Below are 20,985 nucleotides of genomic sequence, written 5' to 3' on the forward strand. Positions count from 1 at the left end.
AAGGAAGGAAGGAAGGAAGGGAGAAAGAAAGAAATAAGTAAGAGTATGACTAAGAGACTGAAGAAAAGGATCTGTTTTACACCATTGGCTGCATTTTTTAGCTTGACTTTACATTTTAAGTCTCATTTGCCTTCACAAGACTATCCTATTCATTTATCTCATAGTTATCCCTCCCAAAGTACACACATTGCAGACTCTATCCCCACAGTCACATGGTGACAATATTTGGAGGTGTGGTTTTGGGAATCAACATAATTTGATAAAATCATGAAGGTAGGGCATCATGATGCTGTCAGTGGCTTTATCTTAAGAGAAAGAGACCCAGGTAGCACATCTCTGCCTCCAGGCCATGTGCTATGCTCTGCTATGTTATAATGTAGGTAGTGTCAGCACTGTGCCCTCCTCAGACTCAGATTTGTAAGTCCAGAAAGTTCTATTCTTGTTAAATGGCCAAGATGCACATATTCTGTTTCTGCAATGGACAAAGGAAGAAGACAGCTTTGCCCCTCCATGTTCTGCCTAGTTTCCCCCCACACCATCCTGAAGACAGTCTCTGACCTATTGATTTCTCTACTTTTGGTTGAAAAGGCAACTTCTTCCCTGTACTGAGCAAGACTGTTGGTATTTGCCTAGCAGTTATCGCCAGCTCCCTGACTGCCCCTCTCTGTAGCTGACGTCCTCTCTGTTAGAAAGCCTTTTCTGACCTCATACAAAAACCCAAGTCAGTCAAGATTTGTACCCACTGACTCTGCAGTAGCAGAAGGAACTGTTACAGGTCAGGACAGGATCAATACTGTCTTCATCTCTCCTCTTCCTGCTCCCCAGCAAAGCTTCTTCCCCTGTTCTTCTTCCTGCCACCAGAACTGGTGTGGAGTCAAAGCATCAACATTCCTGTGGGAATCTGGGATGGAACGGCGTGTTAAATTTCTTTATTGATCCTAACCTTATAGACCAATGAGAGACATAGTTTGGGGGGCACCCCTTAAGTCAGAGACCGTCCGATACCTCCTACTTTGTATTTTAAGTTACAGGGAAGTTTTGAATGATCTCTTTGCTTACTGAAGATTTTAGTCTATGAGATGAGTGGAAAATCGATGTTAGTGGTAGAAAAATAGCCAAATATATTTTGTGTATTGATATAGGAGCTACATAGAGACTCAAAGGTAGGGCCATATGGTTGAAACGTAGATATCATTGTAAACTATAGAAAGAATAAGGAATCATAGTTGAGCATGGTGGTGTGCATCAATAACTCCAGAACTTATAACAGAACTAAGAAAATTGCAAGTCCTCAGACAGCTTGGGTCACAGACAGCTTGGGTGATATAGAAAGACCTTGTCTCAAACAAAAATAGATGAGTGGATAGATAGATAGATGGATGGATGGACGATTCAAGCTCCCTGGGCAGGATGGATTCAGGTTGTGAGACTGTGAGGGAGGACTTTCACTAAAGGCACAGGCTATCTGCTTATGCAAATGAGTGTCGTGGGAAATGGCCACCTGTGTCTGTCTAAGCAGCTGTCACAATCTTCGTCACTGCTTCCTGTGGGAAGATCCTTCCTAGACTTAGAGGGGAGGGCATCAGAGGAAAATGTTTCTGTCTGCACTATCTATTTACTTTACTAATGTAAATAGATGTGGGTGTTTTTCTTTTTTCCACGAAAGAACATAGTTTCAGAGGAATTCCTTTGTCTGCACAGGCCTGTCATTTCTCTGAAAAACTAATTAAAAATGTGGTAAATGAAGACATTTGAGGCAGGAAATTTGCCTTTTTCCCCCCAATGACTCGTCTGAAACAATGAATTGGATAAAAAAAAATCCAACGTTAAAATATGCTATGTGTATAGTTCTAAGGGGAATTCAGCCATAGAGAAAAAGCTTCTCTTGGATTCCAGGGTAGTGAGTTTTGCTGGCCCAGCCCTTGAGGGAAGGCAGACTCAACCATGAAGGCAGCTGTCTGTTTTTAGACTCCTGTTATCCCCAGAATTTCAGAGACACAAATGCCATTGTTGCTGTCTCACGAGGTGCTGATGGGGATCACAGTGGAACAGCAGTAGACCAGGCAACATTAGATGTGAGTCCTTTCCAGACTTGGAGTTTGTCCTGATGATTTTATCCTGAACTCCTCAGACTGAACCACAGTTCACCGTGGACTGGTGCTGAGCATACTTGGAAAGCTGAGTCTGGAGCAAGGCCAAAGGAGGAAGGTTTTCAACACAGTTCGGCATCTCCAACAGTAAGAGACCAGGAGAAGGAGGCAGGGGAGGCAGTCCAAAGAAGAGCCAGAGACAGAAGAAGGTGCCTAATGTGTCTCTGTTTATGGCTTTCTGTTCAGAGGTTGAAATCGTCAGCATTCACTTTTAGTGTCTGTAACTGTGTAGTACATCATATGAATGAACCCCAGTACATGAGAGATTCATGGTTATGATTAGAAGAAAGACTGTGGTCAAGGAGCCCAGGTAAGAATGAATAGAGGATCTGGCATGTCGATTATTCAGATGAAATTGACATTATGTGGTCCGGAGGTAGTTATTCTGAAGGTCAAGAGTCTTGAGAGCTTTAATGTATTCATTAAAATTTACACCCAAGTCCCCAGATACTGGAGAGAGTATGTGGAGAAAGAGGAACACTCCTTCATTGCTGGTGGGATTGCAAGCTGGCACAACCACTCTGGAAATCGGTCTGGCGGTTCCTCAGAAAATTGGACATAGTACTACCGGTAGATCCAGCCACACCTTTCCTGGGCATATACCCAGAAGATGTCCCAACTGGTAATAAGGACACATGCTCCACTATGTTCTTAGCAGCCTTATTTATAATAGTCAGAAGCTGTAAAGAACCCAGATGTCCCTCAACAGAAGAATAAATACAGAAAATGTGGTACATTTACACAATGGAGTACTACTCAGCTATTAAAAACAATGAATTTATTAAATTCTTGGACAAATGGATGTATCTGAAGGATATCATCCTGAGTGAGGTAACCCAATCACAAAAGAAGTCACTTGATATGCACTCACTGATAAGTGGATATTAGCCCAGAAACTTAGAATACCTAAGATACAACTTCCAAAACACAAGAAAATCAAGAAGGAAGACCAACGTGTGGATACTTCATTCCTCCCTAGAATAGGGAATAGAATATCCATGGAAGGAGTTGAAGAGACAAAGATTGGAGCTAAGACAAAAGGATAGACCATCCAAAGACTGCCCCACCCAGGGGTCCATCCCATAATCAGCCACCAACCGCAGACACTATTGCATATGCCAGCAAGATTTTGCTGAAAGGACCCTGATATAGCTGTCTCTTGTGAGGCTTTGCCAGTGCCTGGAAAATACAGAAGTGGATGCTCACAGTCATCTATAGGATGGAACACAGGGCTCCCAATGGAGGAGCTAGAGAAAGTACCCAAGAGCTAAAGGAGTCTGCAATCCTATAGGTGGAACAACAATATGAACTAACCAGTACCCCCAGAGCTTGTGTCTCTAGCTGCATATGTATCAGAAGATGGCCTAGTTGGCCATCATTGAAAAGAGAGGCCCCTTGGTCTAGCAACCTTTATATGCCCCAGTACAGGGGAATGCCAGGGCCAAGAAGTGGGAGTGAGTGGGTAGGGGAGCAGGGCGCGGTGGGGGGAGGGTATAGGGGACCTCTGGGATATCATTTGAAATGTAAATGAAGAAAATATCTAATAAAAAAATACAGTTTGCTTCTCTCTTGGTGTATGGCCACTGTCATCTGTTGGCCTTTGATCTAAAATGTGACTGTGTTAGGAAGTAGGACCCAACAAGATGAATTGGCTTATGGAACAACTCTCATTGATGCCCTTTTGATTGGCATGGGTCATGACTGCTGGACTGTGTTGGCCACATAAGTTATGTAAAGGTCTTTATTTTTTTCTCTTACCCTTTCTTGCCCTTTTGACTTTTGCTGAATGACAAAGGTCCTTGCCAGATGTGAACTCCTCTGTCCTACCCTTCCTAGCCACCAGAATTGCGATCTAAATAAATTTCTGTCCTTCATGGAAGACTTAGTCTGTGGTATTCTGACGTAGCATCACGAAACAGCCAGTGAAGACACACGGAAACCGCCTGGTAATAAACAATCTGCCCTGGGAGAGCCTCATAGCGCATGGTCCACACGTTGGTTTCAGCTGTCACTGCAGTCCGACTAACAGGAAAAGAACAGGAGACAGTGAACGTGACCTTATTTCTATTCCCATCCCATTGGATCGGCTAAGCCCCTGGCCACAAGAAAATAAACAGTAAAGAAGAGTATGGTTGCACATGCGGGACCCAACAGCCCAAACACAGCCCTTGAAACAAACATTCGAGAACAGCCTGCCTTCCCCATCTCATGCAGCCTGATCAGCTGGAGATCTTCATGTCCTGAGTTTCTACACCACTTTAATTTCCCTCTCTGCTTTACTGACAGGTACTCCTGCTGTCTCCTATTTACTTCTAGCCCCAGGTCCGTCCCTGCTGCCACCTGTAGCCTCCTTTAAGGACCTTTAAGCACACTCATATGCTCACAAATCAATTAATCAAATAATACTTCAAATACTCAGCTTACAGGCTGCCCCAACATAGTTTCCTCTGCTTGGAGGATCAGCTGTTTGGAATCCCTGGGTAAGTGCTACCCTCTGATCACCTGCTGAGTGAGGACCAAGATGGAGGGTCGCAGCATGTCACTGATGTGAACACACCCAAGGCTGTCAGCTTCTGGTATCTGGCTCTGCCCTGCTTGCTTTGTGTTGCTATGGCTACAGTACTGCATCCCTGAGAGTTTCCCTCTCCAGACAAAGATGTTTTGAGTCCTGCGTTGATAAATGAACAAATAAACCATCACCAGGCCAGGTTGTTTTTGGAAGGTTTCACCACTGTGAAGCCTGAAGTGACCTTTAACCTTAGAAACCTGGGTTCTTAAGAGCCCAGGCTTAAAATATAATCCTGTATGTAAACAACAGCACAGTTTCTCCAGCGCCCAAGGTGGGCAGCACAACCCTGGAAATCACCAAACTCTCCAACAAGGAAAGTGATTAGAACCTTGCTCTCCTGGCTGCAGTCTTTCTACCCACATGCTCAGCTTGTGCCCTCTGACACTTCTCCTTACCTCTGCTTTCAATCAATTGCCTATCTTTCTGCTGAGCTTCATTGTAAGAAATGATATCTGTGGCTGAATGCAGTTTACCACAGACTCTATCTAGGCTGATAAGATTAACATTACTTGCTGTTTTCTTCCTAACATTTTTTTCTTGTTTTTTACGGTAAAAGTACTACATACTTTTAAACTGTGAGCAAAAAGTTTTGTTTTTAAGCCTTTGTTTAAGCATGGGGACAGTAACTTAGTCATTTTTCCTCCTGGCATCCTCATTCATAAGAGGTAGAGAAAGCCACCAGTCAGTCCATAATGAGAAAGGACAACACAAACTGTCCTAAAGGAGCCCCTGTCCTTTGACTGAGACCCTCCAGCTTCCCTGGCTGCAGCGGGGTCAGCTGGCTTCCCAGTGACCGGAGTCAGGACAGCCTGAATAAGTCCTCCTGAGGACAACCAGATGTCCAGGCTGATGCGGTGACTTTGATTGGATCACCAACAGCTGAGACCTCCCAGAGATACCTTAAAAGCCAGTGCTCCAGGCATTTTCACAGGGATCCATTTTTACAGATGGGCCCTGCCTGGCCTCAAGACCTGTGGGAATCAGAAACAGATGTGGACTCACTCTGTCCTCACACATGAAAAGTGCTGTCCCACGAAAATCTCACAGCGTCCTCTCGGGGATAAAATGTACACCCAACCTGCTCTTATTCATGGCAGGTCAAGCCACTATTATGTGGATGGAGCTGCCGGTGATTATTTACAAAAGTACAAACATTATGAATGAATGGCAAAAAAAGAAAAAGCTAGCAAGTGTGAGCAAAAGGAGTCTAAGTCTATGTTTAGATGGAAACACAGGCCACCAAGGATGAGCCAGACAGCCGGACTTGACTCTGGGAACTAAAAGACAAACGACAGGGGTCCTAGGTCCTGGAAGACTGTGAGACAACAGTCGGTCATTGGACTCTTAGGTTACCCTACTGTATGAATGGGAACTCTTAGGCTCCCAAAGGCAATTCTTTGCTTATGGTCAAAGTCTCCAGAGTAGAGTGTAAGTGGAGATCTGTTCTTAGTGCTTCCCTATGTGGCAACAGTACATAACAGTACTAACAGTACATAACTAGAAAACGTAGTCAGATGCGTGATCTTTACAAGGGGAACGAAATGTAAGATATGAATTTAATCAGCCTCTAGGGAAGACAGTGATGCTTTAGATTACTAGCTGCTGTTTTAGAACACGAATCATGAGACTGAAGAGGTGATTCAGTAGGTAAAGTCAAGAGAACCTAAGTTCAGATCTCCAGAACCCATGGAAAAGTCAGGCACATGCCTGTAAACCTTGGTGCTATGGGGGTGGGGGTGGGGGTGGAGGAGCAGAGACAAGCAGATCACAGAGGCTGGATAGACAGGCAGCCTAGCAGAAGAGTGAGCGTCAGGCTCAGTGAAAGACCTTCCCAAAAGTCACCAAGTCAACCTAGATCAACACACACACACACACACACACGTGCGCGCGCGCACACACACACACCCCAAAATCCACAAGGGTTAGAAAGCTGGAATATGGAAAGAAGTTCCCCAGACCTGACCAGGCTTCCATGTTGGAGCTTGCCCTTAGTGGCAGACAAGAAATCTCCAGAAAAAGAGAAGCTAAAACTACTCCTGTCTCCACAGGCAGGGACTTCACATATCTCACTACACACACATGCACACCAACACAGACTGGAAGCACACCGGTTAAATTGATATTAATCCTAAAATAGCTAAAGCTTCTGGGTCTCTAGGTTTCTGCTGGCCCAATAAACTAGCCAAACACTACTCTGTAGATAGGTGAGAGGTCATCACTGTGAAAATCTGGGCACCTACTAGACGAAGAGATGTAAGGCAGGTGGTGGTGGGGTACCATCTTTCCCATGTATTCTGTCCTCACGCTAATCTCCACCCCTATAGCCAGCTGGATGAAGGAAAATGGACTCACTCTTAAAAGTGCTCATCTCACCTTACCGCTCAAAGGGACACCTAGCTCTTCTCCTGTTCTCCTATATTCTGCCAAGTTCTCTGGATGGATGGATGGATGGATGGATGGATGGATGGATGGATGGATGGATGGATGGATGGATCACAGCCTTGAGTCTGATCTAAATACAATATCATCCTCTGATCTGTATGCTGCACTCTCCCCAGGCAAATAAACATGAGTATCACATCAAAGCCAGGCTCCTAACATTGTACTCTTTGTGTCCTGGGGGATAAAGCTCCCCCAGTGTAAGCCATACCTGATATAGGATGGTCATAATCAAACCTGATATTGTCGCAGATCATTCTGAAAACATGAACAGCACCTTGAAGCCTTCTGCAACACAGAAGTTTCTTTTGTAGCATATTTTAGGCAAATTGGTGAATCTGGAAAATAGGGAACAAAAAGGAAAAGACCAGGAGTGTTGAGGACAAATATGCCAAACTCGAGTTTCAAGCAAGGTTAAGGCCATCCCCCATATTTAAGCAGGAAGAAAAGCAAAACAGGTTCTGGGTTTACACTCAGATCCTAGTGCACTGTATTAGAGACCTTGATGGGGCAATCATTTAACAGCATTGTCTCAAGTTCCAGTGCAAATGAAGTGTCTGTTCTTGTTTTAGATGTGAAAATACATTAGAAGCACTATCCATAGATGGGACATTTTATGAAGCACAACCTATATGTGAAAATACCTTTCTATGAAAAATAAAAGATTTTCCTTGCATTTCTCTCACCTGCAGAATTTCCTGAGATTTCACTAGTATGAAAGAACAAAAATACAACAACATAGTCAAGGCGCTGTAGAGAAGACAGTGGCTTCACTGAGAAGTAATGAAGTAAGCAGAAACCAACAAAACTTACCAAACCAGACCGATCATTTCTAAGAACTTTGTCAGGACAGGGAAGTGGGGCAATGGGAAAGTGACTAATTAACAAACTACTTCAGAATCAGCATCGAACGCTCAGATTATCCTTTTGGGTAAGGATTAATATTAAGAGTCAAATGACCTATTGGGAATCTAGTGGTTGTCTCTCTAATTCTAATTTCTGGAATGTTCAGATGCAGAGTTTCAGCTCAGTGAGCAGAACATTGGTGTGAGCTTCTCATTTTGATTTTAGCATGGCACTGGCCTATTGAAATTTTTTCATATAACATTGGACACACACACATTTGTCAACCTCCTTTGCAAGTAGATATTGACTATGTGACTGAGTTACAGGCCCCAGATCATGCCCAGGAGTGAAATGTGAAGGCCCATCCATCTCTCAGAGAATGGAGCCTCTTTTGGATTCTCTATTGGCCCCTTTGGTAGGCTAGGATGTCCCTCACTGCCATCATTGAGGAGGTCACATGTAGAGGGCAAAGTCACTGCATCGTCTCTTCCTTCCAGCTCTGGCAGGAGATGAGTTTCGTCCCACTTTCAAGCCAATGCAGCTGGTGACCTGGTATAGTCAAGAAAAACCCATTGGCAGAGGAGCCCCTGAACTTTTACCAGTATTGAATCATGTTAAAAAAAAAAAGTTAAAGCAAAAACTTTTGTAGTCTATTGGTATGGTATGAGAAGTCACCAGGAATTTGCCATCAGGATGGGCATACTCAGGTACTATTAATAATTACCAGGGACACCAGGCATGGATTTCTAGGAAAACCATAATGAGAAGCTGGTTTCACTCCTCAGGTTGGACCTTGACTCTTAAAATACCCTCCTGTATCCCTAGAACAACTCCTTCCAAGAGTTTCCTACCTTGTCCAGGATCTATCAGAATTGGCCTGGAAAGCTGGACACATTGTGTCTTGTGTTCCATGTCTTGGGTGAGCCTTGGATGGTGTTTTTCAAGGATGTTTTTTAAACCATCCTGTTTCATGTTCTTAGAACTACGTGACTCAGAAGTATGTGACTCCTAGACTCACCTCCTGGCCCGTTATCCTTTCTGGAGCAAGGGGCTTGCGACTTGTAACAAGAACTAAAGCCTTCCATTTCCTCTCCTTCTTTCCAGCCTACTGAATGGAAAAGGCTGACTAGGAAGTGGCATTCTGGGAATTCTTTTCTGCGGAAAGCCACAGGCCAGGCTAAGGGAGGGTTGTGGCCGATACAGAGAGACCTGTTGGAAGACAGTAGCCAGGGGGACTAACTCTTAGTTCAAAACGGATCAATTTGGGGTATAATTTGACACTGATGGAATTTTGTAATCTCTCCCTTTAAAAATATTCAGTGTTATAAAGTTTTTAGGAGCGAATACTTCAGAAATTTGTTGAAAGGGATTTACCCTATTTGTTGTTCCTGTTTTGCACAGACTTAAGCAGACTGATTGTTTTTTGCAAACAACCCCCATTCTACTCTCAGATCAATCTTAGAGGCAAATTCCCAGACAGAAAAGCAAACAGATTTTCCTCCTCTGGCTCTGTGGATTAGCCAGCAGCACTTCTGGTGGCTGTTGGGTCCTTGTGGAGTGTGCAGGTCCAGTGGGGCAAGTGGGAACCTGTTCCAGTAGCCATTCAAGTGAAGTGCTTACTGCTGGGGCCCAACAGACTCAGGCAGTGCACACCCTGCACCTTCTGATAGGGGGGATTTTACCAGATTCTAGGGCTTGCTATTTGCCATCTGAGCCTGAACTGGAAATCACTGTCATACAGGAAGGAGGGGAAAAACCTGAGCCACTTCCCAGATAAACCCATAGGTCATAGGTCTTGCCTGTGACTACACGAATAATGGCAGTGTTTTGCTGCTGGTTTTTCAAAGCCTAAGCCTGTACTGAAGAGTTCAGTGCACTAGGTCAGCAGGGGAAGCCTGGTAAGAGAAGACCCTCTACAAAGTAAGGGATGTGCTGGGATGCTGGTGACAGCTGTGACTGTAGTAGTAACTGTAGTACTGTTCCTGCTCCTTGCCAGGACAATGGCAGTGCCCCCAAATGTCTATTACCCCATGATGATCTTAACGTTTAAAATACGAAGGACCAGGATCCTTACAGATTTGGACCCTGTCAGCGTATATGTTGTGGACCATAAACAAGTGTCAGGGAATGACTATGAATATAATTAAAGTCAGCATGCACACCGTGTCACCTGGATGTCATTAAAGTTTGTCACATCTTCTCCACTTTAAAGGCCATTGCAATAGAAAGTTTCATCGATGGAGTCAGAGATCACCCTAAGTATGCCCTGACATATTTCATTTGTTACAGCCTCAAAGCTCCTTAATCCTGTTTGGCTTTTACACATCTTTTTACGACATGTATTTTTGAAAGCTATCCAGTAATGATCTATTTTCTGAAGAAATTTTGCCCAGTTTGTGTCAAACAGTTAGAACTAATCAAGAATCAAGATGCATAATTAATCCTAGGTTCTCTTCCAAGTGTGTGAATCAGAAATTAAGGACATGTTACATGGTCGTTAATAACAATTTAAGGAAAACTAAAGTTTGGATCATTCTGTAGTTTGCTAAACTTCACTGGAAAGACAAGCAGGATGGACTGGGAGCTGTGTTCAGGTGATGCTATGGCAGCTCTCACAACAACAGTCATTTTATGGTCTCCACCCATCACACAGCTACAATTGTCCCTGGGTCCCTAGGAGAAGCTGGGTCCAGAAACATGGTCTGACAGCAAACTCCAGGTTTCTCACATCCATCTTGGAAAACAATGAGCTGTTTCCCCATGATCCTTGCATGTGCTCCTGTGTCTTGCACATCAGCTTGGATGGCGCATGGCACCTAGCACTGGGTCAGTGTCACATAACTAGAGCTGTACTGTAGTGTGGGAAAAATAATACAGAAAAGCCCGTGTACTTTCTGCAGTGACACAACTCTTTTTTCAAATATTTTCACCCTACAGCTGGCTGAATCTTTAGGTTTTGGAATCCAGATGAGGAAACCCAAGCGCAAAGACGTTTTATAAATATTCATCCAGGTATTCCAAATGCCCAACACTTGGGAACTGGGTGACAAATTCGAGATAACAGCTACTAACACCTTCTCCATAGCCTTGGTCCTTAAGGACCTGGTTTAAGTAGCCCAGGGTTACCCTTCATTCCATAGGCACCTGCCTCAACTGCATCCATCTTAGACTCTTACACATATCTGGAAAGTGTATTCTCCAAGTGGGCCTGTGGCACCGCAATCAAATGAAATACTATAGTATTAAGAATTAACTGCAGAGTGATATAATGACACTGTCACATGATATTCTCACAGCTAAGAATGCAGCCCTGCCATTCAGGTACCACAGACCATGGGAGCTGAGGGAACGCATGAGGTAGGCAATCCTTTGGAGTTCTTTGATACCTTCTGGGAGTTCCAGACAATGTGTATGTCTATGCCAATGTCACAGCTTGCTGGAAACCATGTCCTTCCATTAAAGGGGCTGGCTGGAAAGTCTAATGAGCAACATCACACAGCCATGTCGCTGGGTGGTAGAAGAGCTACAACTGAGGCTTCGAAGCAGAAACTTCAAGATGCTTCAAGACACTAAGAGAATAGCACATGGAGCCTGCCTCTAGGACAAATAGCTACTCTACAGGAAGTCACCACATTGTGAGTGTGGAAGAATGAATGAGCCAGGAGTTTGGCATGACCACCCCACTAATGAATCCAGCAACGTGAACCACAGAGATGTCAGCTTGGCTCTGTGAGTCTTCAGTAAAGTTGGACACCTCCTCTTTGTGGCATGGTCATTTTCTACTCTCCAGAAGACCAAGCCATTGCTGAGGCCAAGTGGCCTCCTGGGCTGTTTTGTGGCAGCAAGTCTCATGGCCAACATTACTCAGCTGATATCCAAGCTGGAACGAGCCAGCTTTGACTTGTGTGAAACGGACTGTGGGGTGAGGTTTCCTGTTGCAGGATGGGAATCACCAAATCACCGCATCAGCTTTTACAGAAACAAGCATCTTGGAGCTGTCTCCCTGCAGACCTAGAGAAATTCAGTATAGAGATCTACTCTTGTACTTCAGCCAGGAGGCAGCCATGTTTGATGACATTCAGTTCAGAACTCTTTTCTTTCGCAAATTCAATCTTCTTCCAGAAGGAGATGCTGCCTATCCTGCTATTTGAAACAAGGCTAACCTTTATTCTCCGTGTGCCTTCTCAAGTCATCCTGGATTAATCAGGCTGACAGGATTGTTATTATTATTCTGGAAGGACTTTCTGTTAGGCAAGGCTGTATTAAGAAGTCAAAATGTGGGAATATGCCCTTCCCCATCATTAGCAGCCATATTTGAATTCCACAGGCCCACCCAAGGAAATTCTTGCATTCTGCTCTGAGTGGCTCTAGGTGGAGCTTCCCACAAGTCCAGAGACTAAATAAAAAGTCTCTTTAGCAAAGCAGGGTCCAGGTAAGGACTGTGAGGCTGGGACTGAGGACACAATTGTAGGTTAGGCTAGTGTGTTTACACTTAACATTTGAAATTCAGAAAACCTGGATAACATATCACCAAATAGAAGTCAAGACAATTGGAGGGAATTGACCACAGGAAAATTTGTAGAGAACATCAGATACAGTGATGGATAAGCAGTAAAGCACTTGCTACAATTTACTGGGAAGTCACATCCTTCCCTCAGGAGCTTCTGGAGGCAGCACATGACCCTGACTTAGACATCTTGCCTTGGATCCTTACAAGAAGCAGTTGGCATGACTGATGTCATTGGCACAGACTTTGTAAGGACAGTGTAAAATCTACGAGGAATTTGGAGACAAATGAGTGCATCACAGCTCGAGAAATTTCAATTTGGATCTGGGGAGACAAATAGGTGCACCCCAGCTCCCCACACATGAGCTCTTTGCTTCCTAGAAGGAAAAGTATATTAACCTTCTGGATGACAACCAACCTCAGGGTCTGACCTTGACTTAACTCCCACCCTCAACGGTCCTTTCTTCTGACTCTGGGAGTCTCTCCTATGCCACTATGTCTCTTCCCCATTGTCTTCTGATTCTTTTGTCCCTATACCTGCCCTGTCTCTCTGTCCTTCTGCATAATTCCTTCTCTGCTCTGATCTTTTCTTCTTTGGATGTACATTCTCTACCTCTGTCTCTCTGTCTCCCTCTTCTTCTCCCTCCCACTCATGCTTCCTCCCTCCCCCAACCTGTTCCTCCTTCATGATTCTAGCTAATCAGTTTGCTAGCCTCTCAGATCAACATGATTCAACAGTCCTTTCTGGGGCTCACATGACAGGTCCTGTATGTTAGTCACAAAACACCAAGAATGCCCCAGAGGAATGGAGACCACAGACAAGATTACTCCCAGCTCTGACATGCAAAACACAGCACTCAGCATTAAATAAACTAGGGAAGTGTTCACCAAAGCCTGAGTGTATGGCATTGCAGCCTCCAGGCCAGGATAATTACACACTGACTTTTAGTCTAGTTTACATTCAGACTTTAGAGCAGACTAACTTCTTGATTTAAGAAGGCCAGCTTTCAACTGTGATATTTAACTCAGACTTCCAAGGGGAATCTGTGTGTGTGCACACTACTTTGCATTTGATACTCAAGGGACTTGGAGATCTACCTGGCCCCTAAAATATGCTCACCTCCTCCGAAAACACCCATCTGTACCTATAGTTACTCTGGGTTAAAGAAATAAGCATTGGGAGAAAAGGGGACCTAAAATAAATCACAAGAGTTCTCTCATCAAATCAAACTGTCCACTGATCTTTCCCTGAAATTGCTTTTTTAAACCAAGGATATCAACTGTCCCGCATATATACTTCACAGGTTGGGTGCTGAGTTCTGTCAGTGAGAGATGATCAGCCTGTGGCCAGCCGGTCTTCTCTGTCCTTGTGTATCATACCTAGAGCTTTAGAAATCCACCTAGCTTCCTGAATACAGTGTCAAATTCCATCAGTCCTCATAGCCTCATTTTTAGGTTCTAGAAATTTCTGAAAATACTTCAGAAAAGTAAGATACAACAAATGGATTCAAAGAGACATGGTCTACATACAATAGTGTTTAAGACACACACAAAAATCTTCCTTCACCAATAGCTTTGCATGTTAGAAAGGAACATATCAAGTACTGTACTAAACAGGATCATAGCCATCTTGTAGGGAAAACAGAATGAGACTCATCAGGCCTATGAGAAGATGTTGCTTTAAAGTCACAAACTTTTATCCCAACAGAACCGACACGGAAAACCTTTGTTCCCACCTCTCCTTCCCTCTTGTACATTTAAGCTGAAGCAATTACCAACTGGGAGTGCTATAACGGACTGTCAGGATGTCTTACTCTGTATTTCATCCCACCACATGTTGAGCCTTCAGAAAACATTTGTTTTTGAATGAGAATAAAATATAAATTATGAGTGATGCTTAGTATCAAAGATTCTAGTACAAGAGTTAAACCTATCACAAAAGTCCTTACCTTGATCAAAGCATACTGAAAAAATATAATTTGTAAACAGTGATACTTAGAAATAATTTCCTGAGGCTATAGAAATCCCTACCATTAGACAGCACATGGAAATACAATGGCTTTTCATGTTCTAAGAGAGGAAGAAGATCTTCTTTTACTTAACACTGCTGCAACAGCTGGATTCAACATGGAGAGCAAGGGAAACACAGAAGAGAATCCCAAAGTGGGCTGAAGGGTGAGAATACCTACCAAGGTGGAGTTCAGAGCCTCAGGCCAGTCTGTGAATCCTTGGGACCAGTCTGTGTAACTGAGATTAAACAAAAACCACAATGTTTTCCAGAAGAGCATACCGTAATTCAGAGTTTCTACATCAAACCATTCATAAGATCCACAAGAAACTCAAGAGGCGCCTCAATGTAGTCTGACCCACAATGACTAAGATTCATAATTAGCAGACAATGGTTTGTTTTAACAAAAAGGAAAAAATAAATCTTTGCAAAACTCAAGCCCCATTTAAGATAGATATTTTCAGTCAATTAAGAAGGCACTACATATAATCAGACAAAGAATAGATGATATTAAAATTGGGTCATATAACTAACAGTCTCTTTTTGATGGATCACTGATATATAACAACAGGTTATACTCTGTCAATGATTTTAAGATTGTCCAATTAAACCTTACCTTTTAAATTTGTGTCTCCAAAACATGTATGTATTATACAAGAAACACATATATTTTCTTGGTCAGACATTCATATTTTATACAGGATGGTCATTGTTTGAGAAGAGTCAACTTAAAACGATATTTTAGTGTTGTTCTAGGACATAAAGGAGTGCACCTATAGCTAATAATAACTGTTCCCCAAGGTCATCAGAGAAATAGATGCTGATAAAGAACCAAAGGGAACAACTGGATCTGAAAAGTGTAAAACCAAAATTAATCTTATAATGGAGATGACAAAAGATGCAGTAAACTTGAATGTACAATAGGATTTCACAAAGCTGAAAACCAGAGGGAGCAACATGGAGAATAAGCAAGCTAAGAAGCTATGACAAAATCAAAACTGGTCCAGTAGGTGCTGTGTAGGAAAAAAATAAAACAACCAAAACAGAAGAACAACATCTGAGTAATGAAGGCTATTAGTTCCTCCAGTAAGGTAAAGACTTGTACTTTACATCTTCAAGAAGATGCAGAGTCAAAGAATCCAGACCGTAAGTGCATAGAACACCCTCCTTCCAATGCTCTCAACTGCATTGCTTTGATACGGCTGAGGTTAGAAAACACAGGTCCATCCTTTTTGTCCTCACTGGGCATGATCAGAACACTTTGTTTTAGGACATCACAACTCCTAAAATGTTTTAATTCCACGTATAAGAATTTTAAGATAATTTTGAACTACAAAACAAGCACTGATATTGAAATGTCCTTATACCCCAGACCATGGGCTGAAGTTATAAGTCATGAATTTAAGACGGCCTCAAAGAGAAACCAAGTTTAATATAGTAAGTAGAGACCCTCTGAAACTCAGTAGCTTCCCTCTTCCAAATGGAGATCTTAAGTTTGTGTCAGGTGAGGCTGAGCCATTGGACATTTGTCTCCTGTTTATCTATGCCAACTGCCTGGTCTTGGATACCAGGAATGACCTCTCTGATCTTAGCATGACTCTTCTTGCTTTACAGAGAGCTGTGAATCAACATTAGATGTTCAGGGCATCTGGAGACTGTAAAATTGCAAAATCACTGAAGTTCTTCGACTATCATCACTTTGGCATATCTAGCTACTGAGCAAATGTGGGTATTGTGCACTCTGTTGCTTTCCAGATATTTCTCTGTATCAAAGAGGCTCATCTTTTCAACAGGTTGCAAACTAGCTTTTCAACTGAGGCCAATGATATGCATTTGTTTGGCCTATAGCACAGGCAGCAGGGTGTGGTAAAGGTTCTGATCATGTCTCCTCTCACGAATGATACTAGGTCCCCCTGCCAACAGTGATTCCCTTTTTGCAGGCTTCATTGCAGATAGTAGGGAGGCCACACTTCCCTCGCTTACTAAATATCTCTATTATTGCCATCATCATAATCTGGAAGAATTTAAACAACATACCATGCTTTGCACAAAGGTGTGAGCTGCCAAAGGCTCTGGGCTGGAGGTTAGTCATCCGCACTGTCAGTTTTACTCATTGACTTTGGCAGAAACGTCCATTTCAGTGGGGAAGAATCTGCGCATCAGCTGGGACATGTGATCTCTCAGCGTCATTGCCAGTGCCAGCTCGTAGTAAATTAGGCGCCAAACTTATTAATAGTGATGAATCCATTAGAGCTGACAGGCGCCTGGCTGTGCTGCCTCAAATTAACCCATGAGTGGTCAGAAGCACTGCTGGTAAGCAAGCTCAAAGGCAGATAAGGGAGCTAATGTAAAGAACTGAAAGAGAACAGACAGACAGACATGCTTGCTTCTGACTGAGGAGCTGAGCTAAAATTAGGCATACTTATGGCTTGGCACAAAACCTTAGATTACTGTAAAAACAGGACATTAAAAAAAAACACCTTCACAACTTGGCATAATTGGACTCTCCCTTTTTGTTTGAAACACTTCTCCCTAATGGCATGAAGCATTCAAGAAGAAATGCCAGAGACCCACCCTGGGGTTGGTCTGTCTGTTGGCAGCAGGCCCACCTGAATTAAATTTGGTTTATGGAAATTATCGCAAGCACTTGAAGACTTTGAAAAGTGATTAATATATTTCAAGCCATATGCATATACTTAGAGAAGCCAGGGGGAACTCTTAAAGAGCACACAAATGAACCCTGAGATAGGGTGTGGACTGGGACAGAAAGATGCTTCCATAAGGACATGCGGACAATTTGAAAGGATCCTTATAAACATGAAGAGGCTTGAAGCCTGGCAGCTATATACAGCTTCGGTCCATAAGTGCAGTGTAATACGCTATAACCATCTTAAACAACACAGCCTTCTTTACAGGGAGTAAATCAAACTATTAAATAGTTTTCTGGTATGTCCAATCAGGCAAAACGCAAAATTCCCTCAGAGTGGAATTAACCAGTGATAGTGTCTTTCATTTTAATGTTCCACTGCAAATTTCATATCTTCAATTCGAGCAGTATTCACTCTCAGGATAGTCAGATATTTGAAAGTTTGGAGTTTGTAAGACAGCAGTGTCATTCATAGTGAGAGATTACAGCCCTAGAAACTTTTGGTATGAACCACAGAACTAAGGAGAAACTTCAGCTCTACTAGTCAAATGTGCTGCAGCGCAGCTCTGCTCCACATTGAACAGTCCTAACAAAAGAAGATGATAGGATACAGATCGTCATGGACTTCGTAGGTGCTGGTTCTGCAGAAATATGATGCATATTATTGTTTGAAAGAGCTAAGAATGACTCAATTCAAAAGAACATATCTGCCATCATTAGAGACATCTTTGAGAATACAACATAGCTGGTGTATTTCTCTTACACCTACATTGTTAAAATCTGTTGTCCCATACCTATTATCATGGTGGCCCCAAACAAAGATAGGATTGAGTCTTTTCTACAGGGAAGGTATCTCCCTGCCTTTGTCCCTAAACTGAATGCCCTTCTGGGCAGTGTCCTCTTGGCTTCTGTTTCCATCATCTTTCTTCTCAGCATCCACTGTTTCCATGTGATGATCCAAGCCCAGCAACCCTGGGGCCCCAGTGATTTTATTTATCCCACATCCTATCCAGTACCCTAAAAAATTCGTGAAAGAATTTGCCTTAGAGAGACAGAACACCAATGCACAGTGACTGCCCAAACCTAGCTGCCTGTTACTTATGTTGAAAAAGGTCTATAGCTGATGGTTCAGTTCAAATCATGAAGATTGTAGAGAGATCTTATTTGCAGTTCCCGAGTCTCTTATTTTCCTACCCAAATTCCATCCTATTGTAAAATTACATGATTTCTACTAGGAATGAAATCTTTGTGACATAGATAAAGCTAAATTCATTTTTGACATTTAAGATAATCAACACTGAATCCTTATACATTTTCCTAAGCTTCAGGTTTCTGTACAGAGGATAGGTTCACTTCCTTGTCAGGCTCACATAGCTGTCTATTAATATACCAAAGATGGACTCTGTTGTGGCCCAGGGGCTGTATCTCTTCACTCATTAGCTCAAAATTTGATAGTACGAAATTCAAATTTTTACATATCTGATTATTTTTAAGTTAGCCCAGAGCAAGCATATTTTTCACCAGTCAGAGTCTGCCTGCTTGCATGCCATACACAACCTCATTCTGGCAATGTTTAAGCCACTAAATAAATATATCTTTGAAGTCACAAGTCTCCCAGCTGTGCTGCTTTGGGGGATCCTCCTTATCCAGGGACTCCCTACCATGAGCTATGATTTGAGTGCAGTTCAAGTTTTCCTCAAGAGCCACTAGATTTAGTCTTTAGTGTAGCACCCCTGGGTGGTGAGGCTTATTGGGAGTTACTATGATCACAGGAGTTACACCATCCTCTGAATGATTGTCTTGCTCCCTGACCCAAACTGTGGCCACTTATTCCACCATGAGTGTCACCATTTACTATTCCTGATGGACTCCTATCTTGAGCCAGAGCCTATACTACACTGTTTGGAACTTGAGTCTTTAAAGCTGAGAGCTAAATAAAGCTTGTTTTCATGAGTAGTCTGTATCTGGTATTTTGTCACAGTGATGCATAGCTGAAAATTACAGCCATCTAGAGCCTTATCAGGTTGCCCTTGTCCCTCCCAGAGGGCATGCTGATAATGGATCCCTCCTGGCACCCTTAGGCAAAGGATACTCAGCAAAGCTAAGCATGCACTGTAGCGTCTCAGGATCTTAGCTGTCTTCTTGGCTTGCTCCTGAGATCCTACTCAATGCAAAGAAAGCACCCGACTCTGTGAAATGGGAAGGAATTCAAATCCAAGGAGTCAGAATTGCACAAGTTAAAAGCTAAGAGAGCATCTTGACTACAGTTTTATAGGCAGCACTCATAACTGAAAAGATGAGTGGACAAATGTCAGAATATCTATGACTACTGCCTTTGGCTTGGTTTGCTTTCTGTTACTGTGAAGACACTGCCCCAAAAACAACTTGGTAGGAAAGGGTTTATTTGGCTTACACAGTTATCACCAAGGGAAGCCAAGGCAAGCATTCAGGCAGGACAAGAACCTGGAGGTGGGAATGGAAGGGGAACTCTGCTTTCCCTGTGGCTTGCTCAGTCTACTTCCTTTTAGGACTAAGAATAATCTACCCAGGAGTGGCACCACCCACAGTCAGCTGGCCCCTTTACATCAGTCATTAACCAAGAAAATGTCCCCCTGGGCTTGCTTACAGGCCATTGTGATAGGAGTTCCAAATGACTGTAGTTTGTATATGACAAGACTAACCAGAGTAGCCCTCCAAAGAAAATGTGATATAAGAGAGAGTCCCTAGCCTTCATTGGGGAGTTCCTGATATGAAAATCCCAGAAAGTAAACACGCACTGTTTTCACTCTGCAGACAGGCAGCTGGTTTTAATTCCTGTCTTTGAGTTCACCATACTGCCTTTTGGGTTGGGCCAGGCACAGAGGACGACCAAGAACATAAGGAAACCATCACCAGGTATTCTGACCAACCCTACTGCAGAGCTTAAGTGATCACCTCATCTGACAATTGAATGTGACATGTAGGAGGTGGCTTCAAAATATATGTGACACAGACCAACAAATATGGGCTCTGAGGAAAAGCAATTCCAAGAGGAAAGATAACAAAACCCACCACAGGGCCTGACCATAGTGTTTAATCAAAACAATACAAGAGTAACCAATATTCGCCTATTGCAGAAAATCTACTGAAGTATAAGATTTAAAATATATATACTACCATGAATAAGTAAAGTTATCAAGAGCACAGGGGGAATGTAAAAATAACCAAATGTATAACCGGAGGGGAAAATGACAGTTGAAATGCAGTCCACATCATTATTTATAAGGCATCCACATGGCTCAGTCTGACACGAGGCGTGAAGGGCCTGTAACACTTGGCTGAGAGAAAGTGAGGAGCACAAAGCTGCTGCAGACACGCTGCTCACGAGCTAGGCATCTGTACTTCACATGTCTGTTCCCCACAAACAGCAATTCCAGTTTATAGCACAGCAGGCACTTTTACATAGGAATAAGCTCCTTGGATCCTGAACATCATATTGAAATGTGAAGAAGAACGAAGACCAAAGTGTGGACACTATGCCCCTTCTTAGAATTGGGAACAAAACACCCATGGAAGGAGTTACAGAGACAAAAGTTTGGAGCTGTGACGAAAGGATGGACCATCTAGAGACAACCATATCCAGGGATCCATCCCATAATCAGCTTCCAAACACTAACACCATTGCATACACTAGCAAAATTTTGCTGAAAGGACCCAGATATAGCTGTCTCTTGTGAGACTTTGCCGGGGCCTAGCAAACACAGAAGTGGATGCTCACAGTCAGCTATTGGATGGATCACAGGGCTCACAATGGAGGAGCTAGGGAAAGTACCGAAGGAG

The 20,985-nt window shown here is 43.0% G+C and overlaps 1 long non-coding RNA gene across 2 annotated transcripts in view; it reads right to left on the reverse strand.

Annotated features, from left to right (window-relative positions):
• The window catches only part of LOC110307542, a 45,782-nt gene extending 29,081 nt beyond the window's left edge, over positions 1-16,701 (reverse strand). The window contains exons 1-4 of one of the 2 annotated variants that reach the window (XR_002379412.1): positions 16,557-16,701; positions 15,136-15,369; positions 14,701-14,758; positions 7,370-7,496 (exon numbers count right to left, since the gene is read on the reverse strand). This is a non-coding gene — a long non-coding RNA (uncharacterized LOC110307542). The remainder of the gene's footprint in view (positions 1-7,369; positions 7,497-14,700; positions 14,759-15,135; positions 15,370-16,556) is intronic. The other variant, XR_002379413.1, reaches the window with a different exon arrangement.
• Positions 16,702-20,985: the final 4,284 nt, after the last annotated feature.

This window comes from Mus caroli, chromosome 13 (assembly GCF_900094665.2).
Source record: "Mus caroli chromosome 13, CAROLI_EIJ_v1.1, whole genome shotgun sequence".
In the NCBI taxonomy this organism is placed as follows: Eukaryota; Metazoa; Chordata; class Mammalia; order Rodentia; family Muridae; genus Mus; species Mus caroli.